Below are 24,395 nucleotides of genomic sequence, written 5' to 3'. Positions count from 1 at the left end.
GGTCTATCATCTGGACCTATTTCTTCCTCTGCATGGGGAGGGATATCAGTGACCCCTGCAGTTACTTGCTGTGGGTCACTGGCTATTTTCACACATAGCACTAGCCCAAGAGAGTGAAAATTATGCTAAGAAGAAGAGGTAAGTTTATTGAAATTCTCTGCCTCTCATGTCATGAAACTGATGTTTTTAGTTGTTCTTGGCTTAAGTGTGAGAGCTGCTGCCTTAGAGACTGAGCACCAGGGGATGGATAAACCTTGGAGATAATGTTCAGGTTTACTGAGTGATTTATGAGGGAGTGGGAATATATAGTAACATCCTGAATATAGGTTTTAAGAGACCATGATAGGTTTCTGTAATAAATGAAGTTTTCATTTTGTACTCTCTTTAGTAATTATACTGATTTGAATATTTTAAAATATCCCTTTTAGTAAACCAGGTCTTTCAAAAATCTAAATAAAATAAATACAACCTGAGTCACAATCTTATTTGTAATAAAAAACCAATAATTTATCTCTTAAAAATAGCAGAACCAATATATTTATGCATTTAACTTTTATTTTACATAGACTAAATGAAATCTTACTTAAAATAACTAAAATTCATCAGTTTAAAAATTAAAAAATCTTAAAGAACTTTTGCAATAGGTTTTCAGAAGGTTGGATTAGCATTTCGTTTTAGAATTACAGCTGAGTTATTTGACCTATATAGTTTTTTTTTTCATTTTGATTGGGAATGCATTATTGTTATGAATGGAAAATAAAGATGAAGTCACAAATTCTTACTTAAAAATTCCTTAGGGAATTTTTGTTTGTAACTTTCAGCTGTTAGATAGGTAAATACCAGAGAAGTGACGAGGATTTTTGGCAAAACCCACCCCCCCAAAACTGACCAACATTTCTAAGCACTGACTCAGGTTCATAGGTAAAATGAAATAACCAGTAGTAAAAAATTGTATATCCATTATTTGGGGGTAGAGCATGAAACTAAATGTGTTCCACCTATTTTGAGATTAATTTTGAGATTCTAAGCTCTGTTCTGAATGCTTGTATTAATTCCATTGCTTTGGTTTTATAACAAAAGCCAAATTATGATTTATGACAAATCATAACTCTTTTAATTTTGCTTATTTAAAATAATGTTAAGAGCCTCCCATGTGCCACATACTCTGAAATCTTGAGGGTGCTAGGGTGATGATGATGTGGTTCTTGCCCACAAATTGCTCATAGTCAAGTAAGATGAATGAATTTTCACTTATGGATGGATGAGGCGGGGGGAGGGCCATCCTGATGTATAATTATACATGCATTTAATACATATGTATTTTGTATATCCCCACATTTAATTAATTACTGAGTTAAATTTGTTTTCTATTGCTGCATAACAAAATACCATACACTTACTAGTTTAAACCAACACCTATATATTATCTCGGTTTCCATGGGTCAGAAGTCTGGGCATGGCTTAGCTGGTTCTCAGCTCTAGATCTCAGAAGGCTGCAATCAATGTGTTCTCCCAGCTGTGTTCTCATGTGGAGGTGTGAATGGGGAAGAATCCACTTCTAAGCTCATTCAAGTTGTTCGCAGAATTAATTTCCTTGTAGATATAGTACTGATGTCCCATTTTTCTTGTAGGCTGTCAGCTCTCAGATCTCAGAGACCCCTGCAGTTCCTTGCTATGTGGCCCCTCACAAGCCCTGTCATGACATGGCAGCTCACTTGTTTAAAACCTGAAAGTGGGTCTCTCACTCTCTAGTCTACTGAGACAGTCTTATATAGTATAACTTGATCAAGGGAGTGATATCTCATTACATTTGCCATATTCTGTTGGTTAGAAGCAGGTCACAGATTCTTCCTGCACTCTGGTGTAGGGAGTGATACAAAGGAGTGATCTATTGGGGGTTACCTTTGAATTCTGCCTGCCACAACATCTTTCTGGTTATTCCACTGACCTTTGCTCCCAAGAAATCTGAGCATTCAAATCCTAGGAAGACTGATGAGAGCACTCCTAATTGAAGAATAAAATCTATCAAATGGAAAATCAGAAGTGGATTGTTTTCTTCTCTCAGTAGGTAGAAAACAGGAGGAGAAAGTAATGTTTATAGGTTCACAATATTGATTAGAAGGAGTTACATACAAATAGCAAGGTGTTTGGCTCATGTGTTCTGGTGGACCTCCACAGGAATCTCACAGTATCCTCTCGCTAGACAGTCATTTAAAAAAATCTGGGTGTCTTAGCATTGGCTGATCACTCAGGAGTGACATATGGCAGAAACACACTTTGAGGGACAAGTCTCCTGGGGAGTACACTGCAGCACATAAGCTAGACAGATGGAGGCTTATTCAACCTTGGACAGGAGTGTAATCCTACCCATTGGTAGGCTGTGAGCTGAGAGGTACTTCTGGTATCTGAAGCAGAGCTAGCTAACTGAGTTTACCTGAAACTACTTTGTAAGGCATAAGGTGGTCACCTGATATGACCTGGAATGGCTTGATGCATAGAGTATACTCATCAAGTTGGGATGAGGATGCAGGTGACAGATTGTGTGACCCAGAAGTGGACAAAGTCTAGAGCACTAAATGGAGAACATTCTACCAACAGAGTGGAGGGCAGGTGTAAAGACAGACTTGTTGACAGAATCACACATGTTATCACCCTAGCTAGATCTTCACTAAGTAGGGGTCAGTGTTCCTCCCACAAAATCCTTAACATGTATTTCATGGGAGGAAAGAAATGTGTCTGGGCCTTCCTCCCCTTACAGTTAAGGATTGGTGGATGTGTGTGGTCACCAGATAATTTGGATTAAGAAAGGAAATGGTCCTTTCACAACCTCACTTAGCATGTTTATGATTTAAAAACCCCTCAAAATCCAATAAGGACATTGTCCATTATTTGTTTATGGCCCCTCGTTGAAGAAAAAGCCTGTGTGTTTGAAGGAACAAGTGTGGGTCCTTTGACTGGAAGATAAGAACTTGGTGCCCCTGAGGCTGCTCAAGAGCTGACAGGGATATTTTGTCCCCAGTTCAGTCACAACAGTTACCCTGGATTTTTTACTATAATTCCCTCTTCCTTTTCTTTATTATTTGATGCTTATTTTTGTATTTTTATTTGATTCATTTTTGTATTTGTGCCTTTAATTGTGACAGTCCTCAAACATTTTTTGGAACTTGGGGAAGGGAATGGTGTGCTAAGTGAAACCAATAAATGGTTCCTGAAATTCTTTATTTTTCTTTTTAGCAGTTCAAGCTCTACATTTGTAACATCAAACTGCTGTCTCTTATAAGACCATTTCAAGAACTGACATCAGTTTTCATATAGCTTAAAGGTGAGTAGGACTTAAGGCTCTTCTTTTTGATAATGTTTGTGAAGCAGAGCTTGTCACAGTACTTACTGTTCTAGATGGTGTTCTTCTCAAGAAAGTTGTACCAAGTTCCAGATGTAAAAACTACTAATTTAATTTTTCTGATAGGATGAAAGTTGCATGATATCAGATTAAATATGACTTTTTTGCTTAAGAAACAAGTATATTCACAGTGGGCTGTGAATATATATGAAATAAATATTTCTACATTTACTAAAATACTTGAAGGAAAATAGTTTTACTATTCAACTATAAAATTGCTGAGCCTGAGCATTTAATGCTCAGATACTTGAAAACATTTAAGATCAGTGAGAAAGGGATTCTTTATTTCTCATTCTAAATTCTTTGTTTTGCTTGTTTTCTTACTTCATAAAATGGAGGTAATAATATGGTTGCTGTGAGAAATAAATAAACCACAAAGCTTAATACAGCACTTGGCACATAGCACACACTAAATACATGTCAATTCCTTTCTCTCTCTCAGCTATAGTGCCATCAAGTGAACAAGCAGGTTTTTCTTTGTATTGATAGCACATGTGGTCTGTACCACGAAGTGGGGGTTGACCTCCTAATTTGTTGCATTTGGTTTTAGGGTTATGTGGCTTTAGGATTTCTTTTTGGAGGGTGGGATGTAAGTGGCCTGGCCTTGGCATTTCTGGAAGTAGAAGCTTAGATGACACCTATGTCTTTTGGTTATCTCTGGACATTCTCAGACTTGAAGCCTGAATCAGAGCCAGCACCAGTGGGGGACAATCAGTGAAGGTGCCAGCAGGGTGCCAGGAGCAACATGCTCTGCCTCAGTCTGCCCACCACCAGCTTTTCATCTGAGGTGGGCCTCATCACTTCTCTGTGCTTCTGTTTTGTCAACTCTTAAGTGATTTTAGTGATCCTGTCCTGCCCAATGGCTCAACTGTGGGGAGCATCAAATGAAATATATGAGAGTCTTCAGGAAAGTAAGAAAGTCTATAACATATAAGGTGCAACTTTTTCCTAAATTTTTATGTGCCAGGTATAACTCATTGTTTGTGCTAAATCTCTTACTAGAATGTAAGCTTTGTAAGGTTAAGAATCATCCCCCTCCCTCCCATTTAATTTTTTCCTTAGGGCCAAAACACTGCCTGGTAGATAGGAAAAGTTCAATAAAACTTCTGTCAAGTGAAATTAAGCAATGAAGACCCCTCCTGGAGGCTCATTTAGCCTTTTTATTTATGGTTGCTGTTGGAAATGCATGAGGCAATTGGAGAATCAGGAGGGATTTAATGTGCTTCCTCATTGAGGCACACAGAAACTTGAATTTAAATGCACTTTTCACAGTCTAGAACCTTCCTAAAGTTGTAGGTGCTAAGAAACACACAGTATGTCACAAAGCACACTCTGAGTCAGTGTTGGGTGCAATTCCTCTGTATTGCTGAATGTGTGCAGTTCATGTGTTTGTTTGCTGAGTGGATTTCACTATCAGATATCTGCAAACTTGGAGCCCATTCAGTGGGCTCTCACAGGGTGGATGGTCAGCTTTTACAGGGAGCACTTCAAGCTCTGCACCTCATGCATGTTTAGTGACCAATGAAACATGATTCTCGTTCATGTGATTCTTTATTACTTCAAAAGACAGCATGATATTTGAGAATCCCTTATCTTCCCTGACTTGGTGAATGTTGATGAGTTGGGCTATTTTTCTTCCATAACTTGGCGCACCCACCACCAGCTTAAAATGGAGGTGACAGCTCATCTTTAACAGGGCCGAAGAGAGTATGGGCCAGTTTAGTGTCTCCTTTGTCATCTCAGAGGTAGTCCTCTTTGACTCTACCCACCAAAAACTAAAACTGTCTTTAAGTAAAGTTTTTCTGAGTAACTGAATACACTGCTGGACTATGCCTATAAGGACTGTGATTTACAAAATTTCAGCAAAACTAGAAATAATTCTTACAAATTACATTAAGTTCCTGGTTTCCTCCCATATAAGTGGTTATGGCCTTCTGTTAGGTATTTTAAGCAACTTTCAAAATTGGTAATAGAAAACTTATTTACTACTTTACTGTATATGGGTTTTAGATACAAAGCCACATTGGTCCTTCTGAACATGAGAATAGTTAAAGAACAGATCCCTGCATGTAGAACTGCATGCCACTTTGTGCGTCTCAGGTCATTTTAAAGCTCATACTTGGATTCTGAGGTGTTGTAAGAACTTTAGGCCCTGGATGGTGTAGCTCAGTGGTTTGAGCACGGGCTGGGAACCAAAGTGTCCCAGGTTCAATTCCCAGCTAGGGTACATGCCTGGGTTGCAGGCCATAACCCCCCGCAACCGCACATTGAAGTTTCTCTGTCTCTCTTTTTATCTCCCTCCCCTCCCTCTCTAAAAATAAATAAATAAAATCTTTAAAAAAAGGACTTTAGCACATCTAAAATAGGTTCTCAGAGCTGGCTATCCTGGAATTTATATTTGCTTTGTTACTTGTAAAGTCCTGTGCCTTAGAGCTCACAGCTGGACTAGAAGGTATTCTTAAGTGCTGATAAGATGAACAGGTAGCACTACTACTATGCTGTGTTTGCTTGGCTGGGAAGGCCAAGGCTGGGCCTAGATTTTTGCATTAACTTCAGAATGTGCCTATCTTACTTACTGATTGTTTTGGAGTTGGTTTTAAACTGGGGCTGGGTCCCCATGTTTAGGTTGTTATTACATGTATTTTAGAATTTTGACCTCCTTGATAAATCTGAAGACAGATGCCTTTTTGCCATGCCAATTTGTAAGATTTAGTTAGAAACACACCTTAGCCTCAAATTCTGTCCTTGCCACTTTTATTCACTTTGTTATGCTGGTAAGTCCTAACCCTCTCCAAGTCTCAGCTTTTCTCATATTTAAATGGGATAATATTGATAATATTTATCCTGTGGAATTCCTGTGAAGGTCCTTAATTCAGCATTTGATGCCCAGGAAGAGCTCAATAAAATGTTAGTTATCTTTTCCCATCCAAATGCTCTTACCCAAGGGCCATGTGCTGACAGGATAGGAGGAAGAGAGAGAGTAGAGGCATGGATCTCTCTGTCCTCTTTCAGGACTAAGGAGGTTTGCTGAGGAATTTCATGAGGCATCTTGCTGGAGCCAGGTGTAGTGGAGTGCTGGTGCTGGTCACTCAACTGAGCACCAAACTGCTGGAATGTAGGTGAAGAAGTTATTATTCAAGCTTTTGCACCATTTCCTGTCCTCTTTATGAGAGAATGAAACATCAAACTTAGATCTGGTTGGCTCTCAACACAGATAAGAAAGGTTTAGGCAGGGGAAATCCCATCTCTCTTTTGGTTTTCATCAAGGTCCTCAAGGGATTTGAAGTGGATGATGAAGACCAGGGAGCCATTTGAAAGTCTTTCAGCATAAGACTTGTGGTCCCAGTAGGGAGATGCTCTAGCAATTAAAAGATAAACATAGATATAGACAGTGCATCCCTGACCTGGGCTTCTTGTATTTGCATTACATTTAAACTTTCAAGGTAAATCAAAGAGGATCAGTAGTGCTGGGAGAAGCATTACCTTTGAGTGTAGGTCCCTAATGTCTACACTGGTAAATAATGTAATGCTTATTTTCCCTGGATGTACCCTTGGTAGTGTGCAATCAAATAGATTAAACCATAAAAATGTGTTTGAACAAAAACATTCAGAGCTGTGGTATAAATAAATGACCAGATTGTGCTGGGGGTTCCCTAAGTAGAAGGAGGATTTACACTCTGTCTTACAGTTAGGTGAAGATCATTCAGAGGCTGTACTAAGACTTCCAATCTATATGAGAAGCCAGGCAGTTGTAGGTTGGTTTCTCTCTGACCTTGCAGGTTGTCATCAGAGAAGTAATGCCAAGGTTCCTAGTGGGTGAGGTGCTGGGACAGATTGTATGTAGACTAGTTTTGGGGTTCCTTGGCTTCTGAGAGCCAACCAGAAGGGTTCTCCAGGCCTTATTCAGGCCCTTCCTCCTGCCTGCCCCATGTCTACACAGCATCAGGGGACTCAGATCTGAGCTCTATCTCACTGCTTTCACTCATTCTTCAATTTTAAGTTAAGAGTGCACTGAAAAAATTGAAACTCAGCAAGGGCATCAGGGATGTCATGTGCCATCTTTGAATTAGGGAAAAAACAGCAATGCAAAGGGGAAAATCAGCAGGCATACACACTACTTTCAGAGTATAAGAGAAACTTGTTACTCCTGTCATTTCTGTATGTGGCCTGGAAACTTGGGAATTTTTTTCTGCCTATTTGTTGGATTCTGTCCTTTTATATATTGTTGGACTATATTATTTTCTTATTAAGTAGACATTCAGAATTATATTAGACAAACACCTTTACTTTTTGCTTTAAAATCAAACATGGTAGCAGCTTCATAGCACAGCAGTGTCAAACTGCTAAAAAGCTAGCAAATTTTCCACTTAAAAATTTTGTGGGAGAGATTTGGGTGGGGGTGTGGGGAAGAGTATAAGAATAAACCTTTCAGAGATTTTGGGTTGCTTGGTGGTGTGTATATTTTTTCCATGGTGCAGGAGATTAGAAATAGCATTGCTTTTTATGGGGTTCTCAGCAGCAGCTCAAAAATTTAGCTTTCTGGGCTTAGTCCCTCTGTGTGGGTGAGGCAGCTTCTGCAACTTGTGCAGTGGGGGCAGTGCCTGGAAGCATGCTCTGGCACTGTCTCTGTCTTCCTGCCTCTCTGCTCCCTGCTTGGTGTCACCCAGATGAACAGCACTCAAGTGTAAAATGTGCTAAACCAAGGTCAGGTTCTTGTGATGACTTACCTATGGCAACTGATGCCAGTTGTAACAGACTGAGTCTCAGCAGCCCCCACAAAGTCACATTGGTTTATGTGTGAGGGTAGTCACTGAGAGCAGGAATCATAATTTGGGAATGGGAGGTCTCCTTCAGGGCTCTGTGTGTCAGATTGGCTGAATCTCTTGAGCCCATCAGAGATGACCTCCTCCTAGAGTCTTAATATCAGTGGGGTTGATGGGACACCGCTTCAAAAGGAGTCCTTATAGATTCTTGAAATTTGTTATAGGTTACATAATTCATACAGATAGAGGTAGGTTGCCAAGTGTTTCTCAAATTGAATGCATAAAGGAAAGAAGGCAGCCACTAGGACAGGTATTTAGTGCCAGGAGACCCAGAATGTATGTGAATTCCTTGAAATTGTGCCTGTTTCAACAGAGAAAGTCAGGGACTTAGTGGGATTCTCAGTAACATTTTGACCTCCAAAAAGGTTAAGATTGTTTGTAGTAGAGCATGAGATGCGAAGTTTATTTAGCTTGGATGATCATTTTGGAAATATAATGAGTGTAAGCAGAGGGAGACATTGACAGAATTGAAGAGGACATGCAGAGGGGAGAGAGGGATCCATTTATAAATTGTGTAATCTAACAGTACTAAAAGAGACCCTTGAAGGTTTCTGGTGGGGTTTTTCTTTGCAGGCTTTCTTCTTAAACTTCATATAATACTTGTTTTTGTGTTGCGAATGATTCTTGCTGAAGGCCACTTGGTGGTGCTTGGTTAACTTTGGTAAGCTCAGTGCATCAGAGAGGTGCCTGCTGCACACAGGGTATCTGGGGTCTGTGTGGCTTCAGCCTGAAATGTAATAAATAGTTTCCTACTTCTTTTTCTGGGATCTCGTTTGCCTTGGTTCTCCACATTTTTCGGCATCTGGGGATTATGATAATGAGGTGAGGGGACATGCTTCTCCAGAGGACTGTGGAGGAAATATTAGGCAATGAGTGCTTTATCTCAGTTTTCACAACACACTGTTTTAGGTGTGTTAGTCCCTAACCTTGGGACTGCTCAGCAGTGCTCTGCTTCCATGCCTTCACTCTGACCAGGGAGATGGGATTGCTGAATAAGTTTATAGATAATTTACAAATACAAAGCATTATAGCTACTAAATGATTGGGTAGGAGGGAGTATGTAGGACAGGTCAGCAGTGGTGCTCACACTCCCTGGGCTGCATATTCTACTTAGGAACAGAAGGTTTTCTTTTCTTTTTTTTTAATATTTTACTTATTTATTTTTAGAGAGGGAAGGGAAGGAGATAGAGAGAGAGAAACATCAATGTGCAGTTGCTGGGGGTCATGGCCTGCAACCCAGGCATGTACCCTGACTGGGAATCGAACCTGCGACACTTTGGTTTGCAGCCCGCACTCAATCCACTGAGCTACGCCAGCTGGGGAGGAACAGAAGGTTTTCTTTGTTTTCCTTTTTATTGTTTAAGTACAGTTGTCTCCATTTTCCCACCACCATTTTCCCCTGCCCCACCTATTCCCACCTCCCACCCTCAATCCTACCCCTCTTTGGCTTTGCCCATGGGTCCTTTATACATGTTCCTTGATGACCCTTCCCCTTCTTTCACCCATTGTTCCCCTTCCCCCTCCCCTCTGGTTATTGTCAGTTTGGAACAGAAGGTTTTCTATTGAGTCACTAGATATAGCTAGAGAAGTCATGGTGTTGCTAGGCTTGTCAGTTGTGAAGGTCACTTTTCTGTCTCCCATAGCAGAATATAAGGCAGTGCTTTAGAGAGGGGCATTAGGGCAGGGAGGATCATCCTAAACACTCTGCAGACTCAGTCTACATTTGCATTTTTAATTAAATTTATTGGGGTGACATTGATTAATGAAACAATATAGGTTTCAGGTGTACCATTCTACAATATATCATCTGTGTATTGCAGTGTGTGCTCGCCACCCCAAGTCAAGTCTCCCTCTATCACCATTTATCCCCCCTTTTGCCATCTTCTATCTCCCCCACCACCCTGCCCTACCATACTGTTGTTTGTGTACATTTACTTTTTAAAAGTTGCAGGTTCTGTTCTGATTTAATATTTACTTGCTGTTATATTCCAAGAATAATGATGCTTTTAGCTTTCTTTATTTCTAAACTTGGGTTGAGCTACATTTACCCAGTACAGTGACTGGGCAGAGAGTTCTATTTCCTGTGGTGTTAGTCTGGCAACTGCCACATATCCCATCACATTACGCCTCTTCTCTCTGTACCCGCATTAACTTCATAAAAATAAGAAAATGCATGAGATTCTTCAATCATTTGAAAAAAGTTGTTTCATGGGTCTGTGTGGGTTTGTGATGTGTTTTTTAGTGTTTGCAATATATATGGGTGCTTCTGAGTCCTCATTAAAGGACTTGTTACCACTTAGTATTGTGGTGTTTAGTTTTTGATCTTCAGTTGGTTCTCAAATGTTCTGCTTCTCCTTTTTAAAACAGTTGTGGTAAAATAAACATAACATGAAGGGTTTGGAACATTGTGCACTGCTGGTGGGAATGAAAAATGGTTGGTACAGCTGCTATGTGGAAAAGAGTATGTTTTAACCATTTTTAAGTGTACAATTCAGTGGCATTAACTACTTTCACATTGTCGTACAACTATCACCACCATCCATCCCCACAACTGTTTTCATTTTGAAAACGCCAACTTTTTACTCGTTGAACACTAACTCCCCATTCCTTCCACCCCAGCCCCTGGCAACCACCATTATTCTGTCACTATGAACTTGACTGCTCTAGGTACCTCATATAAGAGGCATCATATAGTATTTATGTTTTTGTGGCTGGTTTATTTCACTTAGCACATATCCTCAAGGTTTGTTCATGCTGTAGCATGTGCCAGAATTCCCTTCTCTTTTAAGAATAAATAATATTTTATTGTATGGGTAGGCCTCATTTTATTTATTCACTTGTCTGTCAATAGACACTAGGCTTGCTTTCACCTTTGGCTATTGTGAATAATACTGCTATATACATGGGTATCCAAATATCTCTTCTAGCCCTTGCTTTCAGTTCTTTGGGTGCCCTAATTTTTAAAAAATTAAACTCCCTGAATTTATTCTTTTAAAGCATACTCTCAATTAGACACCATTAGAAATTCAAAAGAAAGGTGTACTGAAGTATGGAGGTGATCTACTTGAAATTATAAGATTTGCAAATATGAACTAATTAAAGGCAATAAAAGACAGAACAGAACTGAGAGCTCTGCTTTATTGTAAAGGTAATAAATATTATTAGAGGCCAGCAAGCCTTTAGTATATATTTCTTAGTGAGGAGTTATTTTTTAGACAAGACCCCAGGGAGGGCCGGATAACTGACTTCCAGGAACAACCCAATTGGCCTGCAAGTTGCTCTTGTGTTGTCAGAGATGCTGATAGGGGACACAGGAAATGTGAAGAAATTGGAAAATGAGAAATTTTCTGGCCAGACTCTTGTTTTTTCTGAAAATTAGAAAAATTTTGCATTGTGACCTTTTAAGATAATAATACATTATTTATAAACAATTCTTCAAGATTTTTATGGGAATGACATAAAACAATCATGCAGTAGGAAGGTTTTCATGTTAAGTTTATGGTATGAAATCATCACAGTGCCACATGTGTGGTATGGCAGCTTATAAGGGTAGCTTCCTACCTGCTGTGCCTCCATTTTCTTTTGTGCATGATATGTCCCATCAGATCAAGAAATAAAACTAGTATGTGAGAGGATAGAGAAGCTCATCTCAATCTGGGCAAACTTTGGCTTTTAAAAGTGTGTGGAGATGTTTGTGTTACCAAGCATAGAAGCTGTTGTTGGAAGAGGAGCAGCGGGAAAATACGAAGGATCACAACCAGCTGTTTTTGATAAAAATTTGTCTTTAACACACATATAGAGCTCCAGCTGTCTGCTGGACTCTCTACAGGGGAATTGGGCAGAAAGATGAATGGGAAACAGGCTTTGCCTTACAGAGGGACTCATGATCTGATGGAGAAGACCCACAAGTATGTGTTTAGTCCTAGTCTGTAGTAACAGGTACTTAGCACATTGTGCTGAGGGGATTCAGGACAGAGATATTTGTGTAAACCTGTCTAGAAAGGTTTGTGGATATGCTCACATAAATAGTGACATTTGAAGTGGGTGTTAAAGCATGAACTGTAGTTTTCCAGGTGGACAAATGTAAGGAGAGGTCTTTCTGAGCACAGGGGAAGGCTCACACAGTTGCATAGATGTGAGAAAACTAACATTGTATTAGAGGGAATAGCAAATATGGTTAGGTTGTAGGGTACATGGTAAGGAAGGTGACAGATAAAGATAGGATTGGAAAAGAAAGTTGGGGCCAGACCATAAAGTATTTGAATGCTGTGTGTAGATTATCCTGTAAAAGTAAGGAGTACCATTTTGTGCTTTTCAAGGAAGATGTCATTAAATATGTGTTTAGGGAAGTCAAGCCTGCTGGTCCTGGGTAGGAGTGAATGGAGGGGAGAAATAGAAGCTGAGACCAGCCACAAAGAATAGTGAGGAGGCTCTTTCAGGGCAGAGATGAAAAGGCCTGAACTAGGCAGCTGTGACAGAGAGGAGGGAACAAATGTGGCTTCCAAAATGACTTTGGGCTTAAGTCTCGGATAACCAAGATGATGGTGTGAGCTGAGATAAGCAACCTAGGAGGTGGAGTTTACTTAGGGTGAGACTAATTAACTGACAAGTATAGGACTTCCATGGAGAGATGGCTAGACAGTAGTTAAACAGCAGTCAGAGGCTGGGAGAGGTTGTGACAACAAGATGAAGATTTGGGAGTCATCAGCACATGGCAAGATTATCCCAAAGATATACAACAAATAAGAGAACAGGTCTTCTGAAAGGGTGAAAGTCACAAATATATAACTGGCTTATGATGGTTATCTATTCTGTTGTCAAGTTTTTGTCTGTCTCTCACTAGCTGTCAGAAAACAGTTGTTAAGCTTTAACATTTAGTACTATGTATCCTTTTAACTCATCAGCACAGTCTTAGAGATTTTCCCCTTGGTTATATCCATTATCCAATGTATTTCCTGACTATATCTGGGTGTCTTAGGCCTGCTGCAACTCACACTCATTCTTGTATATACCATCTAAAAAATTAGCTCAAATAGTGCATTTTATAGTCAGCCTTCAATTTATCTGATTTTGGCCAGTGGATTACTGGTTTCAAAATCCCCTGACCTAATATTCTGCCTTCCTCTTATAACTACTTAGAAGTACTTTTAAGAATTTCATCCCATTTGTCATCATGCCTGAATAAAACTGGGAAAAAAGAATTTTGCCCCATTTCTAAATGTATTTAGAAGGATATTACTGTTGATGAAATGCAGTTAAAAATTGGGAACACTCAAAAGCTTTGTAAGCAGTCTTCCTTCACAAATGCATTTTAACAAATGTTACTTTATTAATACTTGATCAAAGGTAAGGATAAAATGGGACTTGTATTCTATATCTCCTGGGTTTGATCTGATATAGAGAAGTGAAAATGAATTCTGCTTCATTTTGGAAGGTGGGTGAGGTGGTGGGGGACATCTTTTGGATAAACAATGTACTCTTGGCCTGTGTATACCTGTTACATTCTTATCTCATGCCCTGGCTGTGAAGATTTGACTTTGTTGAGTAGGCTCATACATTTTCTTCATCACCTACTCTCATATTATGTAGGAGGAGCTCAAATTATTATTATTATTATTAATATTATTATTATTATTATTATTACTTTCCTGATTTTAGATGGAACTTATTGTGGGTGAGTGGAGAAATACTTATGAGGAATTTGACTTAGTCTAAGTTAAAATCAATGATTGAATATTTCAGAGAAAATGTTAGTATTTTAAACTTCTTGCAATTGAGAATAATTAATAGATCAATTAAAAAACAATGCTTATACTGGTTTAATGCAGAGAAAAATGTTAAAAACTTTATATCAAAGGACTCAGAGATTAAGACAAAATGTACCTGGGTAGCTCATTTTAGGTTTTTCATGTTTTTAGAGTTTTTAGAAAATCTAATATAGACCTAGAAACCATCAGATAAATGACCAGGTACTATTCTTATTGTCTCCAAAATAATTACTCTATTCCGTGAAAAAGGTGGAATGGGAATAATTATTAATTTAGATTCTTCTCACATTTTGAACTGAAAATGTACTTCTGTAGCAATTCTAATAGTGTTCTGTGGGTTTCTTTTTAATTGATAAAATATAGCAGTTTTATAGTTCTTCAGCTAAATGTAAGTAGAATATAACCCAGAATAAAATAGGCAAATACCCTAACCTCAATTTCAGATAACTATAGTGAAATGATCTCTTTTTAACCACCTTCCATCATGTTAGCCCAAATTACACTAATAAATGTCTATTCCACATCTGTGAAAAGCATAAGAATTTACTGAAATTGAAAGATTTAATTTTGGCCATCCATATTAGAGTTGTTTACACTAAAACTATCTCAAGTGTTCAGCAAAGGAGACTTTAATTGATGATAGGGCCAGTTGTCCAACTTTGGCTATTTCACACTAAAACACTGCTGAAATGATATAATTTCAATAATCTTTAAAAAAAGATCCATAAAAGGATTGGCACAGTAATATGATTACAAATGAAAAATGTTTTTGAAACCACTACTATAAGGTGAATCAAGGGCCAAAAATCATAACAGCCCTACAAACCGTGGCAATTGTTCTTACCTTCTGTGTTTTGGTGACATTAAAGCAATAATGATTCAACTACTGATACAGTTTCCTATTTAGAAACATTTAAAACACCACCTAGAAAAAAATTAACAGACGGAGCTTTGGCAGAAGAACTAAAACACTATGGAAATAGCAGCACCCAATCCTTTGGACATTTGCAGTTGGGGGCTTTTAGACACCCAGTTGGACTTCACAAGAACTCAGGCTCTGCAACAATTCAGAATGCTCCATTGCTTGGTATTTTCCACATTACTTTAAAGATTTCAACACTAGGCCTGTTTAGCAGTTGTTTTGAATATACTCTAAACTTGTATTATATTATTCTAAGAGTAAAATAATTCAGTTCAAGAATATTGTAATGGTTGGCTTCTTAGGAACTTAAATCACATTATTTTTATTTTCTCATTTGTCCCTATTGTATAGATGGATAAACTGAATAAGAGATTATGTGAGGCATATAATAGTATTTATGATAACTATCACAGTGTTAGAAGGGATTAATAGAGTATTGTAGATTGCAACACACTAAGCTGTTCAATGATTCATAAATGAGAAAATATAAGATTTCGTATTATTAGTTGGCTAATTGTCAACTAGTAACAACTTTAAGCCTTCTTTAGGAGTGTTATGTGTCTTTCATCTACAGCTGAATTAAAAAAAAACATTGACTCCATCTTTTATGAACTTTAGTTTTAGTGGAGAAAGCATAAACAGGACTGTGGCTAAGAATGGCTAGTTGTCTACTATAAAACTTTGCAAAGTATAGACTCAGGTACAGAGAACAGACTGATGGTTGCCAGAGTAGAGGAGATTTGGGGGGCTGAGTGAAAAAGGTAAAGGGAATAAGAAGTACAAATTGGAGCCCTGGCTGGCTCAGGTGGCTCAGTGGATTGAGAGCAGGCTGCGAACCAAAGTGTCGCAGGTTTGATTCCCAGCCAGGGTACGTGCTTGGGTTGCAGGCCATAACCCCCAACAACTGCACATTGATGTTTCTTCTTCTCTATCTCCCTCCCTTCCCTCTCTAAAAATAAATAAATAAAATCTTAAAAAAAGAAGTACAAATTGGTAGTTACAGAGTAGTCATGGGGATATAAAGTACATCATAGATATTATAGTCAATAATAATGTAATAATAATGTATGGTGCCAGGTGGGTACTGGAGATATTGGGAGTGGGGGGGCACTTTGTAAAATACATGATTTTCTAACCACTATGCTATATACTTGAAACTAATACAAAATAATATTGAATGTGAACTGTAGCTAAAAAATAAAATTAAAAAAATTTCAAAGTAAAAGATGGATAAATCATGGGTACCATCATGCAGGTCCATCTATCCTTGTCTTAGAGATCTATACTCACTTGTAGATCCAGCTGTGCCCAGTCCTGAGTCATGGGACTGCCATGTAGAGACAAAATTGTGGAGAGAAGAACAGCTGGATTGCAGACCATCAGATATAAACTCTTACTTGCTGAAGCTGGGTGCTTGAGCTTCTTGGGGTGAAAAATTATGTTCAAGAATAGGCATCATCCTTCTTGAAGAAGAACCACACTCTACCTCAGCCTTTCGTATGAACATTGGGGGATCACATAAGAGGTACACCAGCCTGTGGGTGAACCACTGGGACATTCTGTATGTTTGGTTTAGGACAACAAAACTGATTCTCTGTGCTTTCTGTGTATCTTTCCTACATCTAGTTTGTGTAGTTCTTATGCATTGGTAGATGTGATCTCAGGAACTGGATGGGACTACACCACTGGCAAAGACTTTCAGTGCTCCTGATTGTAGCTGGAGGAGCAAGCAGGGCCCTGCCAGTTGATGCCTCCTCTTGGCTGGTGGGGGCATCCATTCCTTCCACTGACTATCATTAGACTGGATGACTTTGTTTCCCCATCATAATCAGGGACCTTAGTCCCATGATCATTGAAGAGTAAGGATTACTCTTCATGAAGGATTCCCTCAAATGAAGGATTCCCTTCTGTCCATGTGTCTTCAAAGAAAAGTTTACATACTTTGGGTGCCTAAAATGTTTAGCTTGTAGTCAGCGTGATACTTCTTTGTGTAAGTTTGACTGGGCCAGGGGTGCCCAGATTGACATTTCTAGGTGTGTCTGTGAGTGTTTCCAGGTGAGATTAGCTTTTGAGTTGGTAGACTTGGTATAGTTTTCCCTCTGCAGTGTGGGTGGACATCATCCAATCCATTGAAGGTCTGCATAGAACAAAAGGTAAATGCTTCCATTGCTTCCTGCATGCCTGTTTCAGCTGTGACATTGGCCTTCTCCTGCCCTTTGACTGGGATTTATACCATTGACTCCCCTGGTTCTCAGGACTTTGAACTCAAACTGAAATTATATATCACCGGGTTTCTAAGTTTACAGCTTGCAGGTGGCAGGTCATGGGACTTCTCAGCCTCCATAATTGTATGAGCCTTTTCTTCATCTCTCACTCTCTCTTTCTCCTTTTAGTTCTGTTACTCTGGAAAGCTCTTACGAAAGTGAGTTTAAGTATTTCTCAGAGCATCCTCTTCATTAATCTTATTTTGTGTATATCCTAAGCATTCTCCTATAATCTTAACATCTACCGTAATATGTAACTTCTTCTGGAATAAAATAATCCTGAAGCCACTAGAACACTATCCAATTGTTGTTTGGCCAGAAGAATTGATAGCTATTAAAGATTCCATTTATTTAATTTCTTCAGTTTTCTCCTTTTCTTTATATATTCTACAGGCAGGTATTCTATAAAATATGTATATATGCATGCATGCCTGTTTTAGGCATCATTTTATGTCTTATTCCTTTACTAGTACATGCATGTTTTCTTTGATAAGCAGAATCAGTGGATCTTGAGAATTCTGTTGTTTATCATCAGATGTGTGGCCTACTCCTTATCTATGGGCAGTAAGATATCTTCATATCTTATGTTTAGTAAGATATAAAACTAAATAGAAGTCATGCAGTAGGTATTGAAAAAGCCTTCTATTCCTAAATAAAACCATAGCTGATTTATGTCAAACCTTTTCCTCTAACATAGGCCTATAAATACATAAGAGGTTCCAGGCTATATAAGGATCATCATTGTGAGCACCAGTGACCAAGGCCAGGGACCTTGTTCTGTACTGTGGCTTTTTGGGAGAAAGCCCACACAGGGGCCACATCTGGATCTGTTGTGACACATGGGGTACTTAATTTCCTGTGACTACCTGAACTCTGAAGTATTTTCTCAGTTAATGGCAATAAAAACCTAAAAGAAACTAAAATGGACTATCCAGATTGGATTCTTGGGTCTCTAAGTCACAGCAAAAGAGCCCCTCAAGAGAGTATATCTGAATAGGGTATACGTATCCATGCTCTTCTCCTCCTCCCCTCAGCCAATCTGTGTTCACTGACATCTTTATACCTGTCCAACTGAGGCTTAATCTTTTGTTCTCCAGAAAACAAAATGATAAATGGCAAAAAGCCTTCTCTGCTACCAAGAGGGACATCTGAAGGCAAAATCAATTTTTTGTTTTTTCATTCTATTCATTCATTCATTCATTCATTCATTCTTCATTCAATAAATCATTATTGAGTACTTGTTGATTGAAACCATAAAGTACAGTTGTATGTGAAACAGAGTTTATTCTTGTATTATGATTTATTAATTATTGTGTTATATTCCATATGAACAACTGTAAACCTACTTTTACCCCACCCTGTATTACTCCTGGCAAAAGCCTTTTATAAATTGAATTGTGTAGTTGAAGAACCTTAGGCACAGTCAGCTGCAATGATTTGCTTATGGTTACAGAGCATGTAAATGGAACTGCAAGGACCTGACTCAGGTCTCTGGGGCCCTTGTGTACCTTTCACCTCATCACAGGTTCATCCCTTCTTTTATAGCAAACACTGTAGACTGGCCTGGTCTGAACTGCAGCAAATTTATTGCAAACAATAACATCTAAGATCTTAAGATTGTTAGCACCAATATAGGTCACATTCAATATAAAAGTGATTTACGTTTAAGAACTCCTGAATTTTTATCAATGCAATGTTTCTGAGGAATAAAAATGTGCCATTTCATAACCAATGTAATTTTTCCTGCTGTCTTTTTTGTCTGTTTATTTATTTTTAGTGTATTTTTTTCCATTACCATTATACCCCATACATCCTCTTACTCCCCCACCCCTGCCCCAAGCACCACACTGTTATCCACTTTCAGGAGTCCTTTTTTTCCCCATGATATGCCCATGCCCTAACCACTCTTCCACTAGAGCTGTCAGCCTGTTCTCTATCTATGAGTCTGTCTCTATTTTGCTTGTTAGTTCACTTTGTTCATTAGATTCCACATATGAATGAAATAGTATGGTATTTGTCTTTCTCTGACTTCCTTATTTCACTCAGCCTAATGTTTTCTATGTCCATCCATGCTGTCATAGAGGGTGAAATTTTTTTCTTTTTTATGGCCAAGTATTATTCTATGTATAAGTGTATCATCATTGTTTTATTTATTCATCTACTGATGGACACTTGGGCTGCTTCCAAATTTTGGCTACTATAAATAATGCTGCAAAAAATATAGGCGTGCTTATATTCTTTCAAATTAGTGTTTTGGGTTTCCTCAAATAAATTCCCAGAAATGAAATTGCTGGGCCATAAGGCAGTTTTGTTTTTTTTTAATTTTTTAAATTTTTTGTTTTTAATTTTTTGAGGTTACTCCATACTGCTTTTCACAGGGGCTGCATCAATATGCATTCCCACCAAGAGTTCAAAAGGACTCTCCTTTTCCACATCCTCACCAGCACTTGCTTGTTGATTTATTGAGGATGGTCATTCTAACAGGTGTGAGATGGTAGCTTATTGTGGTTTTAATTTGAATTTCTCTGATGACTAGTGACTATGAGCATCTTTTCATATGTCTATTGGTCATCTGTATGTCTTCTTTGGAGAAGTGTCTGTCTATTCAGGTCCTTGGCTTATTCTTTAATTGGGTTGTTTGTTTTTTGGTGTTAAGTTTTATAAGTTGTTTATAAATTTTGGATATTAACCCCTTATCAGATATACTGGCAAATATGTTCTCCCATTCTGTGGGTTGTCTTTTTATTTTGTTGATGGTTTCCTTTGATGTGCAAGAACTGTTTAGTTTGATGTAGCCACATTCATTTACTATTTTTTCTTTTATTTATTTCTCTTTTTTATTGTTGTTTAAGTACAGTTGTCTCCATTTTCCCAACACCATTTTCCCCTGCCCCACCTATCCCCACCTCCCACCCTCAATCCTATCCTCCTTTGACTTTGTCCATGGGTCCTTTATACATGTTCCTGGTCCACCCTTCCCATAATTTCCCCTGTTATCCCCCTCCACACCCTCTGGTTACTGTCAATTTGTTCTTTATTTCAATGTCTCTGGATATATTTTTCCTGCTTGTTTGTTTTGTTGACTGGTTCTACTTACAGGTGAGATAATATGGTATTTGTCTATAACTGCCTGGCTTATTTCATTTAGCATAATGCTCTCCAGTTACATCCATGCTGTCACAAAAGGTAGGAGCTACTTCTTTCTATCTGCTGTATAGAATTCCATTGTGTAAATGTACAGTTTGTTGATCCACTCATTTACTGATGGATACTTAGGTTGCTTCCAACACTTGGCTATTATAAATTGTGCTGCTATGAACATTGGTGTGCGTAGGTCCTTTGCAATTAGTGTTTCAAGATTATTAGGGTATAATCCCAGCAGTGGAATTGCCAGGTCAAAAGGCAGTTCCATTTTTAGTTTTCAGAGGGAATTCCACACTGTTTTCCACAGTGGCTGCACCAGTCTGCATTCCCACCACCAATGTACTAAAGTTCCTTTTTCACCACAACCTTGCTAACACTTATTGTTTTTTTTTTAAGTATATTTTATTGGTTATACTATTACAGTTTCCAAATCATTTTCTCTCCATTACCCCTACTCCATCCTATACCCCCTACCCCAACAGGCCCCCATCCTCTTATTTCATGTCTGTGGGTCATACATATAAGTTCTTTGGCTTCTTCATTTCCTGTAATATCTTAACCTCCCCTGTCTATTTTATGCCTACCTATTATGCTTATTATTCCCTGTACCATTTCTCCCCCATTCTCCCTCTCCCCTTTGCCACTGATAACCCTCCAATGATCTCCATTTCTGTGATTCTGTTTCTGTTCTAGTTGTTTGCTTAGTTTTTGTTTCTGTTTTTTAGATTCAGTTGTGGATATTGTGAGTTTGTTGTCATTTTACTGTTCATAGTTTTTGATCTTCTCCTTTTTCTTAGATAAGCCCTTTAACATCTCATGTAATAAGGGCTTGGTGATGATGAACTCTTTTAAGTTTGCTTTATCTGGGAAGCACTTTATCTGCCCTTCCATTCTAAATGACAGCTTTGCTGGATAGAGTAATCTTGGATGTATGTCATTGCCTTTCCTGACTTCAAATACTTCTTTCCAGCACCTTCTTGTCTGCAAGGTTTCTTTTGAGAAATTAACTAATAGTCTTATGGGAGCTGCTTTGTACGTAACTCTGTCCTCTCCTCTTGCTGCTTTTAAGATTCTCTCCTTATATTTAATCTTGGGAAACTTAATTATGATGTGTCTTGGTGTATTCCTCCTCATGTCCAATTTCTTTGGGACTTTCTGGGCTTCCTGGAAGTCTATTTCCTTTACCAGATTCAGGAAGTTTTCCTTCATTTTTTTTCCAAATAAGTTTTTAATTTTTTGCTCTTCTTTTTCTCCCTCATGCACTGCTATGATTCTGATGTTAGAGCACTTAAAGTTGTTCCAGAGTTTCCTAAGCCTCTCCTCATTTTTTTGAATTCTTGTTTTTACATTCTGTTCCTGTTGCATGTTTATTTCTTCCTTTTGTTCCAAATTGTTGATTTCAGTCCAAGTTTCCTTCCCTTCATTGTTGGTTCCCTGTATATTTTGCTTTATTTCACTTCAGGTAGCCTTCATGTTTTCCTTCATTTTGTGACTGAGTTCAGTCAATTCTTTGAGCATTCTGATTACCAGTGTTTTGAACTCTGCATCAAATAGGTTGTCTGTCTCCTTATTCTTTAGTTCTTTTTCTGAGGTTTTGATCTGTTCTTTCATTTGGGCCATATTTCTCTGTCTCAGCATACCTGTTATACTGTAAGGGTAGAAGTCTCAGGTGTTCACCAGAGCAGGGAAACCCTCTTTGCTGCATTGTGGTGCTATCTTTGGGGGAAGAATCAGAGAGGAAAAAATACTGCTTGCTCCCTCTGCTCTAGCCCCACTTTCCAATGAACTCTCCTGTGAGACTGGGAATTTTCCCACCTTTGAAACCCTCATGGTATTTTACAGCTAGAGATTTTGAGTTTTTAGTTTCCCAGTCTGCCAGCCCCCACTTCACCCATGCAGTACTCCACCTTGCTGCAGTCTTCTCCAAGAGGCTTCCTGTCTCCGCCCATCCTACTGGTCTAGATGAATGTTTCTTTAACTCCTCGGTTGTTGGAGTTCCGTGCAATTTGATTTTCTGGCAGTTCTGGTTTGTTGTTCTTAAATTGGTTGTTATCCTTCTTTTGGTTATGCTAGAAAGCTAAGCATTTCTATATATGCCTCCATCTTGGCCAGAAGTCCTTATTGTTTATTGATTTGTTTTTGATGGCCATTCTGACCGCTGTGAAGTTGTACCTCATTGTGGTTTTAATGTGCATCTCTCTGAATGCTAGTAAGATGAACATCATTTCATATGTCTCTGGGCCCTGGGTATGTCCTCCTTGGAGAAGTGTCTGTTCAGGTCCTTTGCCCATTTTTTAATTGGATTGTTTGTTTTCCTGCAGTGGAGTCATGTGAGTTCTTCATATATTTTCAAGAGACATCAAACCCTTGTCCAAGGTATCAGTGGCAAATATATTTTCCCATACTGTTGTTTACCTTTCCATTTTGCAGATGCTTTCTTTAGCCATGCAGAAGCTTTTTATGTTGATGAAATCCCATTTGTTTATTCTTTCCTTTTTGTCCCTTGCTCTAGGGGATATATCAGTAAAAATATTGCCATGTGGAATATCTGAGATTTTCTGCCTATATTATTCTCTAGGATTTTTAGGCTGTCATGACTTATTTTTAACTCTTTTATCCACCTTGAGTTTATTTTTGTGTATGGTGTAAGTTGGTTGTCGAGTTCCTTTTTTTTTTTTTTTGCATGTTGGTATTTAGACTCTAACACCATTTGTTGAAGATGCTATTTTTACTCCATTTTATGCTTCTGCCCCCTTTTTTGAACATTAATTGACCAAAGAGACATAGGTTTATTTCTGGGCTCTCTATTCTGTTCCATTGATCTATATGTCTCTTCTTGTCCCAGTACCAGACTGTTTGATTACAGTGGCCTATAATATAGTTTGATGTCAGGTATTGTGATCTCTCCTTCTTTGTTCTTTGTAATATTACTCAGCTGCTTGGGGTCATTTATGGTTCCATATATATTTTTGAAATGTTTGTTCTATGTCTGTGAAATAGGTCATTGGTGTTTTAATAGGGATCACACTGAATCTATAAATTGCTTTAGGTAATATGGACATTTTGGTGATGTTAATTATTCCAATCCATGAACATGGTATATGCTTCCATTTATTTGTGTCTTCCTTAATTTCTTTCTTCAGTGTTGTGTAGTTTTCTTAGTATAGGACTTTTACCTCCTTGGTTACATTTATTCCTAGGTACTTTATTCTTGTTCCTCTAGTACATGGAATTTTTTTCCTGATTTCTGTTCCTGATATTTCGTTGTTTATGTACAAAATGCCTTCCATTTCTGAAGATTGACTTCGTTTCCTACTGCTTTTCCAAGTTCATGTACTATGTCAAGTAGTTTTTTTGGTGGAATCTATAGGGTTTTCTATGTACACTATCATGTGATCTGCAAAAAACGACAGTTTTACTTCCTCCTTTCCAATTTGTGTGCCTATTATTTCTTTTTCTTGTCTGATGACTTTGGCTGGGATTTTCAATACTCTGTTGACTAGAAGTGGTGAAGGTGGACACCCTGTTCTTGTTCCTGATCTTAGTGAGAAAGCTTTTAGTTTCTGCCCATTAAATATGATGTTGACTGTAGGTTTCTTGTATATGGCCTTTATTATGTTGAGGTGTATTCCCTCTATGCCCACTTTGCTGGGTGTTTTGATCATCAATGGATGCTGTACCTTATCAAATACTTTTTCCACATGTATTAATGAGATCATGTGATTTTTGTCTTTTGTTTATGTCATGTATTACATTTATTGATTTGTGAATGTTGTACCATCTTTGCATCCCTGGGTGAATCCCATCTGATCATGGTGTATGATCTTTTTATTGTGTTGCTGGATGTAGTTTGGCAATATTTTGCTGAGGATTTTATCATCTATGCTCATCAGCAATATTGGCCTGTGGTTTTATTTCTTTTTTGTGTCTTTGTCTGGCTTTGGAATTAGGATGATACTGGCCTCATAAAAAGAGTTTGTGAGTCTTCCCTCTTCTTGGATTTTTTGGAATAGTCTGAGAAAGATGGATGTTAGCTCTTCTTTAAATGTTTTGTAAAGTTCTCCTATGAAACAG

The 24,395-nt window shown here is 38.3% G+C and overlaps 1 protein-coding gene across 3 annotated transcripts in view; it reads left to right on the top strand.

Annotated features, from left to right (window-relative positions):
• Positions 1–24,395, top strand: part of LDLRAD4 (low density lipoprotein receptor class A domain containing 4) — a 597,995-nt gene that overhangs the window by 86,243 nt on the left and 487,357 nt on the right. For all 3 annotated transcript variants that reach the window (XM_045850254.1, XM_045850255.1, XM_045850253.1), the window contains exon 2: positions 3,235–3,322. The gene's annotated coding sequence lies outside the window, so the exon portion shown is untranslated. The remainder of the gene's footprint in view (positions 1–3,234; positions 3,323–24,395) is intronic.

This window comes from Phyllostomus hastatus, unplaced genomic scaffold, assembly GCF_019186645.2.
Source record: "Phyllostomus hastatus isolate PE091 unplaced genomic scaffold, TTU_PhHast_1.1 phas_contig_80, whole genome shotgun sequence".
Lineage (NCBI taxonomy): Eukaryota > Metazoa > Chordata > Mammalia > Chiroptera > Phyllostomidae > Phyllostomus > Phyllostomus hastatus.
Note: the sequence above shows the minus strand (reverse complement) of the source record. Positions and strands in the feature narration are given on the sequence as shown.